Source organism: Ovis aries, chromosome 15 (genome assembly GCF_016772045.2).
Source record: "Ovis aries strain OAR_USU_Benz2616 breed Rambouillet chromosome 15, ARS-UI_Ramb_v3.0, whole genome shotgun sequence".
Lineage (NCBI taxonomy): Eukaryota > Metazoa > Chordata > Mammalia > Artiodactyla > Bovidae > Ovis > Ovis aries.
The window spans coordinates 10226286-10247526 of NC_056068.1; positions in this window are offsets into that span (position 1 = coordinate 10226286).

Genomic DNA, 21241 nt, shown 5'->3' on the forward strand with positions numbered 1-21241 from the left:
GAGTAGATTTACACATGTGAGTTGTTCCAAATGTACTTCAAAGTTTTCAAGTAACTGAATCGACAATCAGTTTTAATGGACAAATTTGAAATAAAACTTTAGTGAATTTTAAAATTCAGTTCCTTAGTCTCTTGAGTCATATTTCAAATGATCAACATGTAGCTTGCTGTCATTATTCAGTCAGTTGTGTCCAACTATTTGAAACATTATGGGCTGCAATATGCCAGGCTTCCCAGTCCTTTATCAACTACTGGATCTTGTTTAAACTCATGTTCATTGAGTCGGTGTGCCATAAAACCGTCGCATCCCCTGTCATCCCCTTCACCTCCTGCCTTCAAACTTTCCCAGTATCAGGATCGCTTCTAATGAGTCAGCTCTTTGCATCAAGTGGCCAAAGTATAGGAGTTTCATCTTTAGCATCAGTCTTTCCAATGTATATCCAAGATGGATTTCCTTTAGGAATGACTGATTTGATCTCCTTGCAGTCCAAGGGACTCTCAAGAGTCTTCTCCAACACCACAGTTCAAAAGCATCAATTCTTCAGTCCTTAGCCTTCTTTATGGTCCAGTTCTTACACCCATACATGACCACTGGAAAAACCATGGCTTTGGCTAGATGGGCCTTTGTCTGCAAAGTAATGTCTCTGCTTTTTAATGTGCTGTCGAGTTTGGTCATAGCTTTCATCCAAGGAGCAAGCATCTTTTAATTTCATGGCTGCAGTCACTATCTAAAGTGATTTTGGAGCCCAAGTAAAGAAGTCTGTTGCTGTTTCCATTGTTTCCCCATCTATTTGCCATGAAGTGATGGGACTGGATGCCATGATCTTAGTTTCTGAATGTTATGTTTTAAGCGACCTTTTCCACTCCTCTCTTTCACCTTATCAAGTCTCTCTAGTTCCTCTTTGCTTTCTGCCATAAGGGTGGTGTCATCTGCATATATGAGGTTATTGATATTTCTTCCAGGTTGTGCTTCATCCAGCCTACATTTTGCATGATGTACTCTGCATATAAATTGAATAAACAGGGTGACAATATACAGCTTTGATGTACTCCTTTCCCAGTTTGGAACCAGTCTTTTGTTCCATGTCAGATTCTAACTGTTGCTTCTTGATCTGTGTGCAGGTTTCTCTGGAGGCAGATAAGGTGATCTGACATTCCCATCTCTTTAAGAATTTTCCACAGTTTGTTGTGATACACACAGTGAAAGACTTTAGCATAGTCAATGAATTAGAAGTTGATGTTTTTCTTGAATTTTCTTGCTTTTTCTATGATCCAACAGATTTTGGCTACCATATTGGTTAGTGCAGAACTAGCAAACCAACTTGTCTTAAAATATAAGGAGAATATAACATAATTTTACACATTATATATGAAGCATGAAAATAAAGATCATTTACCATAATTTGTGAGATATTTTTGTCTCAGCCACATTCAGTGACAGAAATGAAGGCAAGGAATAGGCACAAAGACAGTTGAAATTAGGACTGCAGTTTTTCTATGGGAAAAAGGTAAAACAACTAGAGTACATAAGTAAGACTACAATGATAAAGATGGATTATTGTATTTAGTCTTGTAATATTCCTGCCAAAAATGAATATTCTGAATGTTCTGAAGAAACATGAGACAAACCAGATTTGGATGATATTTAAAAAATGACTGGTCTGTATTTCTGAAAATTTAAAGGTCATAGAAGGTAAGGATAGGATGAGAAAATAAACAAGAATGAAGGCAAAGAGACAAAATATTTAAATATGATGTGGGATACTAGGTTAAATTGTAGACATGGAAAATGTAGTTGTTATGACCATTATTGCAAACATTAATTAAATTTGACTGTCTAAGGTGGATTAGGTAAGTATTTTACTGTAAATCTCTGATTCTGATCATTGTAATACAGTTATGAAAAAGAACTTCTTGTTCTTTAAAAAAATTTGAAGTATTTGGAACTTAAGAACACAGTATTATCTTCAATTTATGGTTAAATGATTCAGAAAGAAATAGCAAAGAAGAGAAGAAATTCAGTCTCCAAGGGTGCAAAGAATTGATGCTTTTGAACTGTGGTGTTGGAGAAGACTCTTGAGAGTCCCTTGGACTGCAAGGAGATCCAACCAGTTCATTCTAAAGGAGATCAATCCTGGGATTTCTTTGGAAGGAATGATGCTGAAGCTGAAACTCCAGCACTTTGGCCACCTCATGCAAAGGGTTGACTCATTGGAAAAGACTCTGATGCTGGGAGGGATTGGGGGCAGGAGGAGAAGGGGGCGACTGAGGATGAGATGGCTAGATGGCATCATGGACTCGATGGACGTGAGTCTGAGTGAACTCCAGGAGTTGGTGATGGACAGGGAGGCCTGGCGTGCTGTGATTCATGGGGTCACAAAGAGTCGGACACAACTGAGTGACTGAACTGAACTGAACTCAACTGAGGACTTATTTGCACTCTTCTTGTAACTTATCTGTACATTTGTAACTATATTAAAGTCACAAAAATATTTACAATGAGCATTCTTTCATTTACTCACTCAAGATACTATTTTGGGTGCCAACTTTGTGCCTGGTCCTGCTATAGAGATGCTAGGGTTCATCTGATAGACATATTCCATTTCTTACAGAGATTATGGATTAGTTTTCAATCTATCTTTTGTAATTTTATGAATTTTAATGTGAAAATCATGGTAGGCAAATTATGAAGAAATTATAATTGCAAGGTAATTCCTTATAGTATTTTAATGAAGAGAATGAATTGAATACATAGTTATAAAAATCCATCTATTTTAGGATATGTGTTTTTATGCTTTGGATATAATATAGAAATGATTTTTTTTACCTCATTCTTCTGTGTTTATAAAGTATCTCCATTTCTATTACACACACTTAGCAGATAGAAATAAATTGGATAAATCACTTTTGGTCTTCTACACTACATATTGTGTGTATACATACAATGGAATGTTATGCAGACAGAAAAAGAGAGAAATCCTGATACATACATTCTACAACATGAAAAAATCTGGTAATTTTATGGTAAATTGTATAAGCCAGACACACAAGGAAAAATATTGTATGATTGTAATTATATTAACTATAGACTATGAAAATTCATAGAGAAACAAAATAAAGGTTATCAGAGTCTGAAGGGAATGAGGAATGAGACCTTATTGTTTCACAAATACAGGGTTCTGTTAGGAATAATGAAAAATTTCTGAAAATTGAGGTGACATTTTTGCAACATTGTCGGTGTACTAATGTCATTAAAATGTATAATCATACTTCAGAGACATTGTGGATTTGGTTTCCTACCATCAGACTAAAGTAAATAGCACAATAAAAAGAATAGCACCTTTTTTGTTTGTTTGTTTCCCAGGATGTATAAAAGATAGTTGGAAAACACAGCCATAAAAAATCTGTATGATGCAGTAAGAGGGAAGTTAATAGTGATATATACCTTCCTTAAAAAGCAAACAAACAAACCAAAAAAAAAGAAAGAAAGAAAAGAAAAAAAGAAAGAACAAAAAGGAACAAAAAATCTCAAATAAACAACCAAACTTACCATCTAGAAGAATTAGTTAAAAAAAAAAAAGAAAACAAGGTCTAAGCAGAAGGAAGGAAATAATAAAGATTAGAGAGGAAATAAATAAAATGGAAATTTAAAAAGTAGGAAAAAATCAATGAAACCAAGAGTTTATTTTTTAAAAGAATAAACACAGTTGCAAAGCTTCTAGCCAAACTTACAAAGAAGAAGAGAGAACCCAAACAAACAAAATAAAAAATGAAAAAAATAGAAATTAATATACAGAATATATATATATATAAATCTGTCATATTTCTTAACACAAATGATGAATATCAGAACACAAGCAAAAGAATAGATATACTGTTCTCATTTATTGGAAGAATTAATATTGTTGACATGCTCATACTCCTCAAGGCAATCTATAAGTTCAATTGCAAATCCTATTAAAATATCAATGTCATTTTTCAAATAACTAGAACAAATAATTGTAAAATTTGGTATGGAAATGCAAAAGAACCCAAATAACCAAAACAATCTTGAGGAAGAAGAATCAACCTGGAGGTATCATGTTTCCTAACTTCAGGCTATGCCCTAAAGCTATAGTAATCAAAACAGCATGGTAGCTGCACAAAAACAGACACATTGATCAATGTAATACAGTAGAGAACCCAGAAATAAATTCACACTTATATGGCTAATTAATCTATGACAAAAGAGACAAGAATATACAATGGGGAAAAGAAAGCCTCTTCAATAAATAGGGTTGTGAATAATGGAGAGCTACATGCAAAATTGTCATCCCAGGTGGCTCAGAGGTTAAAGCCTATGCCTGCAATGTGGGAGACCTGGGTTCAATCCCTGGGTCAGCAAGATCCCCTGGAGAAGAAAATGGCAACCCACTCCAGTATTCTTGCCTGGAGAATCCCATGGATAGAGGAGCCTGGTGGGCTACAGTCCACGGGGTCGCAAAGAGTTGGACACGACTGAGTGACTTTACTTTCACTTTCACATGCAAAATTATCAAACTGAACTACTTTCTCATGCCAAAGACTTAAATGTAACCTTTGAAATCATAAAACTTCAAGAAGAAAACATAGGCAGTGCACTGTTTGACATTGCTCTTATCAAAATTTAAAATATTTTTCCTCCAGCAAAGGAAACGAAAACAAAGCAAAACAAAATAAATGAAACCACACTGAGCTAAAAAGCTTTTGTACAGTGAACGAAACTATCAACAACCTACTCAGGCAGGTATATGAAAGGGAGACGATACTTGAAGATATGTCAATAAGGGGTTGATATCCAAAATATACCAAGAAGTAATACAACTCAACATAAAAAAATTAAAAATGGACAGAGGTCCTGAATAGAGACTTTTCAAAAAAAAAAAAAATGCAGAGAAGAAAACGTGTTCAACATTACCAATCATCAGGGAAATGCAAATCAAAAACACAAAGAGATATTACTTCATACTTGTCCCAATGGCTATTATCAAAAAACAACAAATAACAAGTGTTAGTGAGGATGTGGTAAAATGAGAAACTTGTGTACTGTTGATAGAAATGTAAATTAGTGCAGTCATTATGGAATATTGGATGACGGACTTTTAAAAATTTAAAAATAGAATAACCATGTAACCTACCAATTCTACTTCTGGGTTTTTACTTAAAGAAAGAAAAACAGTTAATTCAGTGATTCCAAATGATAGATGTACCCTTATGTTCATTGAAGCATTATTTACAATGGTCAAGATATAGAAGCAACCTGAGTGTTCATTGATAAATAAATTAAATATATATATTTATCTATAGATATATATGCTTATATATAAGTATATATATAATATAATGGAATATTGTTTTTGTTACTCAGTCACTGAGTCCTTTACAACTCTTTCCACCCCATGGACTGCAGCACGACACATCAGCCTCTTCTGTCCTCCACTAGCTCTCAGAGTATACTCAGTCATAAAAAAGAATGAAATCTTGCCATTTATGACAACATGAGTGCATCAATAGGTTAAGCAAATTAAGTAAAATAAGTCAGACAGAGAAAGATAAATACCATATGATTTCACATGTGGAATATAAAGCCAAATCAGAATGAACAAATACATGAAAACAGAATCAGACTCAGACACAGAAAACAATCTGCTAGTTGCCAGAGAGGATTAAATTGGGGGGATGAGTTAAATAAGTGAGGAAAACAAGTACCAGCTTTCAGTTACAAAATAAATGTCATGAGAATGTAATGTGCATCATAGGGAATATAGTCAATATCAGTGTAATAACTTTTATGGCGACAGATGGAAATAGGTTTATTGTGATCATTTTGTATCATGTAAGAAATAAAAAAATTAATGAGTTCATCTAAAATCAGTACTAAAATTTCATAAGAAATCATGAAAAAATAGGTTTCATAAGAAATAAAATTAAAAACTACAGATTTTATTGTAAGTGTCCAACAGAATTATACTTCAGTCTACATCACATTTCATTCGATACTTGATTTTAATACCATGAGTATAAAGGGGATCATTTAGAAAAAAAAATGTTAAAATGGTAAAATTTATGTTAAATAGATTATAACACAATAAAAAACATGATTGTGTGTATGTGTGTGTGTGTATTTTGGACAAATTGCACAATGTTTTCAGGTTCAGTATCCTGGCCAATAAAATAGAAATAGTAATATTATTGCTGTGTCTAAATTTTACTGCTTCTCACATAATAACAAAAATTGAGAGATGAATTGTTGGGGCAAGTGATAGTGGCAAGCAACAAGTGGTTTGGGCAACCAGTTTCTGCATAGTTTTATCCAGAAAACCAAGAGATTGAAGAGATGGTGGATTAGTGTCCCAAAGAACCATCTTACCAGAGTTAGATTTCAGGTTTCTTTTATACTAAAATGGAAGAGAATGTGGTTGGTTGTTTCAAACTTCTTGGTGCCAGAATCCTTTGTTCCCGCATCTGTCCACTTAGGTCTGATATTAGTGTTCCTGTAAGCCAACAACACAAATGTTATTCTCTGTTTCGCAAATTTTTATCTCTACATGAAGAGAAAAGCAAAAGGTTGAAGCCTTGAAAATGGACTATCCTTTATGTTTCAGGCTATAGGTATCATTCTTTTAGTTATTAACTTGTAGCAAAAGCAGTAGAACATAAACGTTAAAGTAAAAGAAATAAATCAAAGATGGAGTCAGGTTTTATCTGTCCTATTACAAACTTGGGCTTCCCAGCGCAAGTGGTAAAGAATCTGCCTGGCAAGCAGAAGATGCGGATTCAATCTCTGATCAGCAAGATCCCCTGGAGTAGGGAAATGTCAATCCACTCCAGTACCCTTGTCAAAATTGACAAGAATGGGTGGCAAAAGTGTTGGACATGACTTGGTGACTAAAAACCAAACAATAATTACAACACTTACTTTGTAGGTCTATATCAAGATCCAGTAGATTATGTATATAATACATATAGCCTATCATATAATAGTTACTTATTTTATGCAGTCCTTGTATTACATTGTGTGTGGTGTGGAGAAACGAAAGGATCATAGAAATGTGTATCAGAGCTAATAATTTCCTAGTGTCACTTTTCAGTCTTTTCTGTGAAATACAAAGAGAAAATGTTAAGCAACAGAGATCAGTGAATAAATTTTAAAATTCTATAGATCAAAAAATAAACCAAAGAGCTGAATGAAATATCACTAAATATATACATATACACATTACTGAATTCCTTTGAAACAGAAATATAAGCAAGATTGTGAGTTTTTTTAGGTACTATGATATTTATAAAATTCTTTATTTATTTTAATGTTATCATGGAAAATGTCATTCTTGCACAGTCAGACTAAGGCACACTTTTGCTATATAAAGATATCTCATGATTATGTAGTTATGGATCTTCCCAGACTACCAGAAACAGATGAGATGTACTGTTCCATGCAAGTCTAATAATCTAAGTCTAATATGTCTAAACTGAATGTTAAGTTTTTAGATTAATCTAAAGATGCTAATAATAGAGGTTCCCTTAGGAGTAGTCCCTGAGGCAAGGATTCAACTGCAAGCAAGTAATTGGAAAAGAGGAAGTAATTGGAAAAGAGGATAAGAAAGTAAGTTAGATAAACATAAGGGAAATGAATAAGCTATTACTGAGCTGCTTATTACTGTGAGCCACAAAATTGATTGCATAGAACACACATTTCAGATCTATCTTGCTTGAGAACTGAAAGTTGGAATTTGTATACCAACTTTCACCAGCTAGGTGAAGTCTGCTAACAGGTAGCACTGACTCCTCAACACTCTGATATGGAGCACAAGAAAAGAAAGAGTATCTCAATGGCTTGACTTCAGGAAAATACAAAGAAATACATGCCCTAGTGGAAGAATTTTAAGTAGTGTGAATTAAAGTGATAGAAAACACAGAGATTTACTGGACACCACCATCACCTGCTAGAGTAATTAACATTTTATCAACTATTGCATTATCAAATTATTATTATTAATGCTTTTTACTACTACTATTATAGTTTAAATTGTATATTCCCGAGAACAGGCTGGAAAGAATAATCATGTCTTCTGTTAGCAGAAAACCAATAGCAATAGCATGCATCAGCACAAATAACATATTTTCAACATTTTCTGAAATTATGAAGGAGTTTAATAATTTTACTTGGGGGTGTTGCTTAATTTTTCCTAATGAAAGAATTGAAGATTTCTTCACCCAAGTCAACATACAACTAAGTATAAAAATTATAAATATATATGCACCCAACATAGGAGCACCACAATATGCAAGACAAATGCTAACAAGTATGAAAGGGGAAATTAACAATAACACAATAATAGCGGGAGACTTTAATACCCCACTCACACTCATGGACAAATCAACTAAACAGAAAATTAACAAAGAAACACAAACTTTAAATGATACAATAGACCAGTTAGACCTAATTGATATCTATAGGACATTTCACCCCAAAACAATGAATTTCACCTTTTTCTCCAGTGCGCACGGAACCTTCTCCAGTATAGATCATATCCTGGGCCATAAATCTAACCTCGATAAATTCAAAAAAATTGAAATCATTCCAAGCATCTTTTCTGACCACAATGCATTAAGATTAGATCTCAATTACAGGAGAAAAACTATTAAAAATTCCAACATATGGAGACTGAACAACACACTTCTGAATAACCAACAAATCACAGAAGAAATCAAAAAAGAAATCAAAATATTTATAGAAACGACTGAAAATGAAAACACAACCACCCAAAACCTGTGGGACACGATAAAAGCAGTGCTAAGAGGAAAGTTCATAGCAATACAGGCTTACCTCAAGAAACAAGAAAAAAGTCAAATAAATAACCTAACTCTACACCTAAAGCAACTAGAAAAGGAAGAATTGGAGAACCCCAGAGTTAGTAGAAGGAAAGAAATCTTAAAAATTAGGGCAGAAATAAATGCAAGAGAAACAAAAGAGACCATAGCAAAAATAAACAAAGCCAAAAGCTGTTTCTTTGAAAGGATAAAGAAAATTGACAAACCATTAGCCAGACTCATCAAGAAACAAAGAGAGAAAAATTAAATCAATAAAATTAGAAATGAAAATGGAGAGATCACAACAGACAACACAGAAATACAAAGGCTCATAAGGGACTACTATCAGCAATTATATGCCAATAAAATGGACCACATGGAAGAAATGGACAAATTCTTAGAAAACTACAACTTTCCAAAACTGAACCAGGAAGAAATAGAAAATCTTAACAGACCCATCACAAGCACAGAAATTGAAACTGTAATCAGAAATCTTCCAGCAAACAAAAGCCCAGGTCCAGACAGCTTCACAGCTGAATTCTACCAAAAATTTCGAGAAGAGCTAACACCTATCCCACTCAAACTCTTCCATAAAATTGCAAAGGAAGGTGAACTTCCAAACTCATTCTATGAGGTCACCATCACCCTAATACCAAAACCTGACAAAGATACTACAAAAAAAGAAAACTATAGGCCAATATCACTGATGAACATAGATGCAAAAATCCTCAACAAAATTCTAGCAATCAGAATCCAACAACACATTAAAAAGATCATACACCATGACCAAGTGGGCTTTATCCCAGGGATGCAAGGATCCTTCAATATCTGCAAATCAATCAGTGTAATTCACCACATTAACAAATTGAAAAATAAAAGCCATATGATTATCTCAATAGATGCAGAGAAGGCCTTTGACAAAATTCAACATCCATTTATGATAAAAACTCTCCAGAAAGCAGGAATAGAAGGAACATACTTCAACGTAATAAAAGCTATATATGACAAACCCGCAGCAAACATTATCCTCAATGGTGAAAAATTGAAAGCATTTCCTCTAAAGTCAGGAACGAGACAAAGGTGTCCACTTTCATCGCTACTATTCAACATAGTTCTGGAAGTTTTGGCCACAGCAATCAGAGTAGAAAAAAGAAATAAAAGGAATCCAAATTGGAAAAGAAGAAGTAAAACTCTCACTGTTTGCAGATAACATGATCCTCTACATCCTCTAAAGACTCCACCAGAAAATTACTAGAGCTAAGCAATGAATATAGTGAAGTTGCAGGATATAAAATCAACACACAGAAATCCCTTGCATTCCTATACACTAATAATGAGAAAGCAGAAAAAGAAATTAAGGAAACAATTCCATTCACCATTGCAACGAAAAGAATAAAATACTTAGGACTATATCTACCTAAAGAAACTAAATACCTATATATAGAAAACTATAAAGCACTGATGAAAGCAATCAAAGAGGACACTAATAGATGGAGAAATATACCACATTCATGGAAGAATCAATATAGTGAAAATGAGTATACTTCCCAAAGCAATCTACAGATTCAATGCAATCCCTATCAAGCACCAGCGGTATTTTTCACAGAGCTAGAACAAATAATTTCACAATTTGTCTGGAAATACAAAGCACCTCGAATAGCCAAAGCAATCTTGAGAAAGAAGAATGTAACTGGAAGAATCAACCTGCCTGACCTCAGGCTCTACTACAAAGCCACAGTCATCAAGACAGTACGGTACTAGCACAAAGACAGAAATATAGATCAATGGAACAAAATAGAAAGCCCAGAGATAAATCCACACACATATGGACACCTTATCTTTGACAAAGGAGGCAATAATATACAATGGAGTAAAGACAATCTCTTTCACAAGTGGTGCTGGGAAAACTGGTCAACTACTTGTAAAAGAATGAAACTAGATCACTTTCTAACACCACACAAAAAATAAACTCAAAATGGATTAAAGATCTAAACGTAAGACCAGAAACTATAAAACACCTAGAGGAGAGCATAGGCAAAACACTCTCCGACATAAATCACAGCAGGATCCTCTATGATCCACCTCCCAGAATACTGGAAATAAAAGCAAAAATAAACAAATGGGATCTAATTACAATTAAAAGCTTCTGCACAACAAAGCAAAGTATAAGCAAGATGAAAAGACAGCCGTCTGAATGGGAGAAAATAATAGCAAATGAAGCAACTGACCAACAACTAATCTCAAAAATATACAAGCAACACCTGCAGCTCAATTCCAGAAAAATAAACGACCCAATCAAAAAACGGGCCAAAGAACTAAATAGACATTTCTCCGAAGAAGACATACAGATGGCTAACAAACACATGCAAAAATGCACAACATCACTCATTATCAGAGAAATGCAAATCAAGTCCACAATGAGGTACCATTTCACACCAGTCAGAATGGCTGCAATCCAAAAGTCTACCAGCAATAAATGCTGGAGAGGGTGTGGAGAAAAGGGAACCATCATACACTGTTGGTGGAAATGCAAACTAGTATAGCCACTATGGAGAACAGTGTGGAGATTCCTTAAAAAATTGCAAATAGAACTGCCTTATGACCCAGCAATCCCACTGCTGGGAATACACACCAAGGAAAGCAGAATTGAAAGAGACACGTGTACCCCAATGTTCATTGTAGCACTGTTTAGAATAGCCAGGACATGGAAACAACCTAGATGTCCATCAGCACATGAATGGATAAGAAAGCTGTGGTACGTATACACAATGGAGTATTAGCCATTAAAAAGAATACATTTAAATCCATTTTAATGAGGTGGATGAAACTGGAGCCAATTATACAGAGTGATGTAAGCCACAAAGAAAAAACACCAATACAGTATACTAACACATATGTATGGAATTTAGAAAGATGGTAATGATAACCCTGTATGCGAGACAGCAAAAGAGACACAGATATATAGAACGGACTTTTGGACTCTGCGGGAGAGGGAGAGGGTGGGATGATTTGGGAGAATGGCATTGAAACATGTATACTATCATGTAAAAAATGAATTGCCTGTCTATGTTCGATACAGGATACAGGATGCTTGGGGCTGGTTCACAGGAAATATCCAGAGAGATGATATGGGGTGGGAGGTGGGAGGGGGGTTCAGGATTGGGAACTCATGTACACCCATGGCAGATTCATGTCAATGTATGGCAAAACCAATACAGTATTGTAAGGCAAAATAAAGTAAAAATAAAAATTAAAAAAAAAAAAAAACACATGCAACTAAGAAATGAATCAAATAGTAGAGAAACACCTATTTAATTTTCATGAAAACCCAACAGGCCAGAATTTTTTTTTAGACATTGAATGAATGTATTATTCATGTAGAGCCTTTTGATTTAAAGAATGGTTATTTAATTAGCAATGTTCTGGTTCATATCAAGTTTGTACCATGTTTCCCATGAAATGTTATGTGCTATGGTGGAGAGTAGGAGACACAAAAGACTCCCATGGAATTTTCATTTCTAAGGAAGCAGTAAAAGATTTTATTTTATTTTTTTTAATTGAATATAGCTGATTTACGAAGTAGTGTTAGTTTCAGGTGTACAGCAAAGTGATTCAGTTATATATATATATATATATATATATATATGTGTGTGTGTGTGTGTGTGTGTGTGTGTGTATTCTTTTTCCTTATGAAAGTAAAATTGTTGTCACTCAGTCGTGTCTGTCTCTTTGCAGCCCTATAGACTGAAGCCCGCCAGCCTCCCCTGTCCATGGAATTCTCTAGGCAAGAACACTGGGGTGGAGTGTTATTCTCTTCTCCAGGGAATTTTCCCAACCTAGGGATCGAACCTGGGACTCCCTTATTGCAGGCAGATTCTTTACCATCTGAGCCACAAGGGAAGACCCTTATAGGTTATTACGAAGTATTGAATATAGTTCCCTGTACTATACAGTAGGTCTCGTTGGTTATCTATTTTATATGCAGTAGTGTGTAAATGTTAATCCAAAATTCCTAATCCATCACTTCTTCTCCTTTGGTAAACTTAAGTTTGTTTTCTATGTCTCTGGGTCTATTTCTGTTTTCTATATAAATTCATTTGTATCTTTTTTTCTTTTATTTTAGCTTCTACATATAAGTGATATCATATGGTATTTGTCTCTGTCTGAATTATTTAATATGATGATCTCCTGGTCCATCCATGTTGCTGCAAATGGCATTGTTTCATTTTTTTATGGCTGAATTATATTCCTTCATATAAAAATACCACATCATTATCCATCCATCTGTCGGTGAACATTTAGGCTGTTTTCATGTCTTGGCTATTGTAGTGTTGCATTGAACACTGAAGTGCATGAAAGTAACTGAAAGTGAAAAATCCAGTGCCAGATAAGGAAGATCAACCTTTTAAAAATATATTTTAGTTGTGAGTTCTAGAGTAAATTACCCTACTGTGTCTCATTTCCTTCATATGAAAAATAGGAATAGAAGAAAATACCTAATGTATAAATTTATAGTATTAATTAAATTAGTAGACACATAGAAAATACTTAATACCATACTAGAACATATTTGTAAGCTGTTATCAGTGTTTCTGCATACATATGCATATGCATGTATTCATTTCCATTAACAAATATGTACCAGTTTCTTCCAAAACTGAGCTTATATGATTGGGCTCAAGTAACTGGGGAAAAAAAAGTAGTCTTAAATGCCTGTCTTTGAGTCTTTATTTTAAAATAAATTTGATAGTTTTCTGTTTTGTCAGAGGAGAAATTAGATAACATTCATAATGTTGAGTTGATAAATATATTTTGTGTTTCAAAAGGTACTTAACCTTCTCCTGACTATTTGATTTATCTCACTTTTAATATTTACTAACATGAGTAGTTACAACAATCAACTTTAATTGCCAGCTAATAAATTATTCAAAACCCATTCTGTGCCACTATTCTGAGATTTAGAAAAAAATGAAAGAGAACTTCAAGGAGATTATAATTTATCTAAAGATAATTTTCCAATTATATATTTATTTACATTATTTGTTCTTTGAATGCTATCATGACTCAGATAAGTATTTTCTTTGTTAGAAAATCTTTTAGAGTAGCATGGCACTCTGCTTGGAACTTGTAAAGCTTTATAAGTTGAATAACTATAAACATTTAAAATCATTTAGATATACTTAAACTCACCTTTTTCCTGAAGAATATTTTTCAGTCAGTATATATTTTTTCTAGAGTGCTTAAGTGAATATGCTATCTTCTTTGGCTAACAGTAAATTCAAAGAACAAATTGAAAGCTATAACCCAGTGCTTAAAAGCTTAATTACAGGAAGTTATTTGGCATATTGAAAACAAACCAGTTGCAAAAATAGAATTAGTTAGACTTTATGGATTAAAGAAATGCTCAAAAATGTTTGATTACTTTAGGGAACACTCACTATGTAAATTAAGGGTCAATTGTAAGTTTATAAATTGATTTTATTGTAGAATATGGAATATCTTGAAAATTCCTTGTTAGAATGAACTTGCGCTTTAAAAGTATTTTAAATTAAAGCAAATATTTAAAGGTAAGCAATCGTTAAATAATAAATAGTACTTCATTTATAAACTTATTCCGTTATTATAAAAGTACTCAGTGAGAGAACCAGCCAATCTCAATTTGACAAAAAATAGATATATGGACAACCATGTATCTATTTATAGTAAACCTTGTATCTATTTATAGTATCTATTTATATATAGTAAAACCATAATACTTTGATCATTCATTCAGTTATTATCAAGTATTGAGCTTTCCTGGTGGCTCAGATGGTAAAGAATCTGCCTGCAATGGGTGAGACCAGGGTTCAGTCCATGGATCAAGAAGATCCCTTGGAGAAGTGAATGGCTACCCACACCAAAATCCTTGACTGGAAAATCCCGTGGACAGAGGAGCCTGGTGAGCTACATTCCGTTGGATTGCAAAGAGTTGAACATGACTGAGCAACTAACACTTCACTTTAATATCGATTAAGCACGCCAGTTTTATGCTGTGCAGTTAGCTTCATAATGGGGATAAAAATGCACAGCTCCATAGGACATGCCAGTCTAATAACTGTTGGTTCAGTTGCCAAGCCTTGTCCAACTCTTCTTGACCCCATGGACTGCAGCACACCAGGCCTCCCTGTCCTCCACCATCTCTCAGAGTTTAGCCAAGTTAATGTCCATTGCATAGGTGATGCCATGCTATATAGAAATGAACAAATGACTGCAGGGTAGTTTTGAAAATGAATTCATTTATTTCATTCTTTGACTAGGTCTAGATGAGCCTCAGCATTACAGTTTGCAATGGTATATTCCCTTCAATTTTTAAGCTAACTACATATTGGAATTTGTACATTCTCAATATTTTGAATGTTTTAAATTTATGGCATCATTTTTAGCACTTATTTCTACTTATAATATATTTTTAATATTACTAATGTACTCATATTTTTCTTGTTCTTATAGGATAATTTAGCTATCAATATTTTCTACTAAATGCTTCAAACATTTATTAATATTTAATATTATTCAATGTTTTTCTTTTATTAATAAAAGTTCTCCTATAATATTTATTTCAGAACTCTAAAATCTTCATCATAATATACCTCTTTATTATAGTAATAAATAAGAAAAGTGAATTCAATACTCTCAATTACATAAATTTGACTTGTGAGATGATATCTCTCCTATGCAATCAATATACTTATCAGTATTATTAATTTTTTTGATTTACTATCCTAGTGTAGCAAACTCACCAATGGAGCAAATCAAAGTCATAGTCATTATAATGGAGCATGACAGGTAACGTCTTTTCTTTGAGAAAAGATCATAAGGATTTTGATCTTAACACAAATTCAGGTACACAAAATCCAGTTTCCTTATTTTTTCATTTCTTTGGACTTTTTGGGAAAAAAATTATCTGCATTCTAAATGTTAACTATAGGAATTAAGACTTTAAGCAGCAGGATAAATCTAGGAATATGGACTATGTATGCTCTAATGCCTTTGTAAAATTAATAAATACAGTAGCCTATTCCTCAGAATATTTCAGAAATCTCTAGAAACATGATTTGACAAATCATTTATGTCCTAATTGAGAATTGATCTTATTTCTAAGGTAATTTCAATTAATGATTGATATCTCTATAACCAAGTCATTGAGTTATAAATCATGTTCTAATCAAATTTTCCAAATAAAGTGGGGGTGAAGTAGGATAGATGGAGTTTTCTGATGAGTTAGGTGGATGTTAATCAATAAATCAACAGTTTTTATTCTGAGCAGTAGGTTCAAGAAAAGAATAGATTAAAATTAAAAAGTAATTTCAAATTTCACAATTGTGTAAGTAAACATAATTTATCATTTTCCTGACAGGTAAATATTTGAAAATCATATTTCCTATTTTTAATTTATTAATTTATTAGAATATTTGGGGAGAAGTTAGAAAATTTTCTACTAATTCTCCATCTCAGTTCAGGAGAACTTAAAGTATATATTCTGGATTCTGGTTCATAACTCAAAGTAGAGAACTGAAAACAGTCTCACAACTAAAAGTCTTGTGCTAATTACAAATTAACTTTTTTTGAATTCATCAGAGAACTAAAGTTGCAAGACTAACGACAAAAGTCTGGAAAAAGGATACCTTCAAGGAGTAAAATTACCTGAACATTTGATTACCTGAGGCAGATATTATCTGAAACCAAACAATCCAGTAGGATGATTGAATTAGAAATTTTTAATGACTTTCAAATGATCAAGTGTGAGCTGACGTGGGCTTGATGGGACAGACACATGGGGTTCTCAAACCCTTACATGGTCTTCAGGAAACTCACTGGAATCTTACACAGTGTATCATAAAAATCTAGAGAAAGACCTCCCACCACCCCAACCCTCCACCCTTGCTTACTGGGGGAGGGGAACAACAGTCATTACTGAAATCTGTCCTGACTCACCTCTTTCATTTCCAATCCAAAAGCATAGACTCCAGAGAGAAAGTCATCAAAATCTGTGGGTACTAGCAGATAACTATCCCAACTGGAATGGGGAATGGAATCCAACATCTAAACCTTTCTCTGTTAATTAGCAAAAACTTTGATCTTCTGGGGATGGACTCCAACACTGTTACCAAAATCTGTATAAAAACATCACTCTTGGTTGTTTTTTTTTTTTTTTTTTTTTTTTTAATTCTGAGCTGTACATATGCAAAGTTACCCAGTAGAACCCAACAGCTGGGGTCAGAAAATACTAAAGGGAGGTTTCAGAAACTGCAGATTTCTGAAAAGTCAGGCTATACTTTAATTCCATATCAATGTGGACCAGTTGTTACAGTTTGGGCTTTTAGCTGTTGCAGTGTGGGTTTAAATCCCTAAGGCCAAAAACTTTGAGGAGGAGACATATGCTAAAAGTAATTTCCTAACCCTAGGAATAAACACAGTACCTTAGGAGTAAGGAAAAATCTGAAATAGAACCACCTGAAAGAATATCAGGCAGGATCAAGGTGATCAATTGCTATTTAATTTCAGAAGAAAGTAAAAATAAATCTCTTTCTTTAGAAAAAATACAATTGAGGCGGTCCTAAGATGGTGGAGGAATAGGATGGGGAGACCACTTTCTCCCTCACAAATTCCTCAAAAGAACATTTCAACGCTGAGCAAACTCCACAAAACAACTTCTGAATGCTGGCAGAGGACATCAGGCACCCAGAAAAGCAGATCATTGTCTTCAAAAACAGGTAGGAAAAAATATAAAAGACGAAAAAAGAGAAAAAGGAGGTGGGGAGGGAGCTCTGTCCCAGGAAGGGAAGCCCGTCCCAGGAAGGGAAGCCCGTCCCAGGAAGGGAATTTTAAGAAGAGAGGTTTCCAAACACCAGGAAACACTCTCGCTGCCGAGTCTGTGGTGAGCCTTGGAAGCACAGAGGACAACATAACAGGAAGGAAAAATAAATAAATAATTAAAACCAACAGATAACAAGCCCAACAGTAACTCCCCCAGTGGAAAAGCAGCACAGACGCCTGCATCTGCCACTAACAAGTGAGGGCAGGGCAGGGAGGTGAGGGAGGCGCGGGCTGCAGTGCTTTGTAAGAATCAGGCAGGAACGCCCCATGCATAACCAGAACGAACTAACTTGGGCTAGCAAGCCAGACTGTGGGATAGTTACCACGTGAAAAGCTCGAACATAAGACACCACCAGGACCACGCACAGAACAAAGGATGGAACAGAAATAGCTGGCTACAGACCATTCCCTGCTGGGGACAGGCAACCAGAGCCGAAAGGGCTGGAAAGGGGCAATCGAAGCCCGGGAGAGACTTTACCTACCAAACTGCAAGCAGGCTTCTTTGATGAGACTTCTGGGGGTGCTGGACAGTCACCATCTGCCTCACAAGGGGCGCCAGCAGTACACCCAGAAAACTGAGCAACAGAGACAGGAAAGCCGACATGTCACAGTGACCGTGCTCGCCAAACTCCTGAGCTACTCAGACCTGGGAAGGGCACAAAATGTAGTCCCAACCGAATCTGCACCTCTGAGGGCTACCTGAGTGCCGAACCTGAGCGGCTTAGACCAGGGAGGTGCACGCAGCCTAGGGCCGGCCTCAGACTGTTCCTGGCTGAGCATCATAGAGCTGGAGCAGTTTGTGCGCAGCGAGCAGGTACAGGCCCAGCGGGGCTGAGACACTGTGCACACAACAGTGTTATTTGTTTGCAGCATCCCTCCCTCCACACAACGGGACTGAACAAGTGAGCCTAAAAAAAAAAAAAAAAAAAAAAAGTGTCCACCACTGCCCCCCTGTGTCAGGACAGAAATCAGACACTGAAGAGACCAGCAAACAGAAGTTAAACAGAGGGAACCGCCTTGGAAGTGACCCCACACTGCCCACAACACCAGAGAAACGGCTAGATATATCTTTACTATTTTTACAATCATTCCTTTTTTTCTTTTTCTTTGTGTTTTTCTTTTTTTGTTAACACTGTTGTGGGGTTGTTTTTTCTTTTTCTTCTTCTTTTCTTTTTTTTTTTTTTTCCTCTAACTTTTTAAAATTGTTAAGTCTTCCATTTTTCCTCTAATTTTTGTTTCTATAACCTACTATTACTTTTCAAAAAAAGGCTATTTTTTAAAGCAAACACCATATATAGTCTCTGTGTGGTTGTTGTTGGTGTTTTTTAATAATTCTTGTGGCTTTGTTTTTTGTTTTTTTTTGTTTGTGTGTTTTCTTGTTTTATTTTTCTTTTTTCTTTTTTCCTTCTTCTTTTCTTTAATATTGTATTTTTGAAAATCCAACCTCTACTCTAGATTTTTAATCTTTGCTTTTTGGCTTTTGTTGTCAATTTTGTACATTTAAAAACCCAAACTTCACTACCCAATTTTACCTGAGAGCAAGATTACTGGCTTGACCACTCTCTCCTCCTTTTGACTCTCCTTTTTCTCCACCAGGTGGCCTCTGTCTCTTCCCTCTCCCTTCTCTTCTCTATCCAACTCTGTGAATCTCTGTGTGTTCCAGACGGTGAAGAACACCTAAGGAACTGGTTACTGGCTGGATTTGTCTCTCTCCTTTTCATTTCCCTCTTTTATCCTCCTATCCACCTCTGTCTACTTCCTCCCTCTCCTCTTCCCTGTATAACTCCATGAACACCTCTTAGCAGTCCAGACTATGGAGCACACATAAGGAAGTGATTACTGGCTAGCTTGCTCTCTCCTGTTTTGATCTCACAGCATCTCATTCCAGTGACCTCTAACTACACCCTCCCTCTTCTCTTTTCCATGTAACTCAGCGAACCTCTCTGGGTGTCCCTCAATGTGGAGAAACTTTTCATCTTTAACCTAGATGTTTTATCATCAGTACTGTATAGATGGAGAAGTCTAGAGGCTACTGTAAAAATAAAACTGAAAACCAGAAGCAGGAGGCTTAAGTCCAAAGCCTGAGAATATCAGAGAACTCCTAAATTCAGGGAACATTAATCAATAGGAGCTCATCAAATACCTCCATACCTACACTGAAACCAAGTTCTGCACAAGGGCCAACAAGTTCCAGAGCAAGACATACCACACAAATTCTCCAGCAACACAGAACACACCCCTGAGCTTCAATATACAGGCAGCTCAAAGTTACTCCAAAACCACTGACATCTCATAATCCATTACTGGTCACTCCACTGCACTCCAGAGAGAAGAAACCCAGCTCCATCCACCGAAACTCCAACACAAGCCTCCCTAACCAGGAAACCTTGACAAGCCACTGATACAACCCCACCCACAGTGAGGAAGCTCCATAATAAAGAGAACTCCACAAATTCCTGGAATATAAAAAGGCCACCCCAAATGAAGCAATATAACCAAGATGAAGAGACAGAGGAATACTCAGCAGCTAAAGGAACAGGAGAAATGCCCACCAAACCAAAGAGGAAGAGACAGGGAATCTACCTGAGAAAGAATTCCAAATATTGATAGTGAAAATAATCCAAAATCTTGAAAACAAAATGGAATCACAGATAAATAGCATGGAGACAAGGATTGAGAATATGCAAGAAAGGTTTAACAAGGAACTAGAAGAAATAAAAAACAGTCAATATATAATGAAAAACACAATAAATGAGATCAGAAACACTCTGGAGGCAACAAAGAGTAGAATAACGGAGGCAGAAGATAGGATTAGTGAAATAGAAGATAGAATGGTAGAAATAAATGAATCAGAGAGGAAAAAAGAAAAACGAATTAAAAGAAATGAGGACAATCTCAGAGACTTCCAGGACAATATAAAACGTTCCTACATTCGAATTATAGGAGTCCCAGAAGAAGAAGACAAAAAGAAAGACCATGAGAAAATCCTTGAGAAGATAATAGTTGAAAGCTTACCTAAAATGGGGAAAGAAATAATCACCCAAGTCCAAGAAACCCAGAGAGTTCCAAATAGGATAAACCCAAGGCGAAACACCCCAAGACACATATTAATCAAATTTAAAAAGATCAAACTCAAAGAACAAATATTAAAAGCAGCAAGGGAAAAACAACAAACAACACACAAGGGGATTCCCATAAGGATAACAGCTGATCTTTCAATAGAAACTCTTCAGGCCAGGAGGGAATGGCAAGACATACTTAAAGTGATGAAAGACAATAGCCTACAGTCCAGATTACTGTACCCAGCAAGGATCTCATTCAAATACGAAGGAGAAATCAAAAGCTTTACAGACAAGCAAAAGCTGAGAGAATTCAGCACCACCAAACCAGCTCTCCAACAAATGCTAAAGGATATTCTCTAGACAGAAACACAAAAAGGGTGTATAAAATCGAACCCAAAACAATAAAGTAAATGGTAATGGGATCATACTTATCAATAACTGCATTAAACGTAAATGGGTTGAATGCTCCAAAAGGCAACGACTGGCTGAATG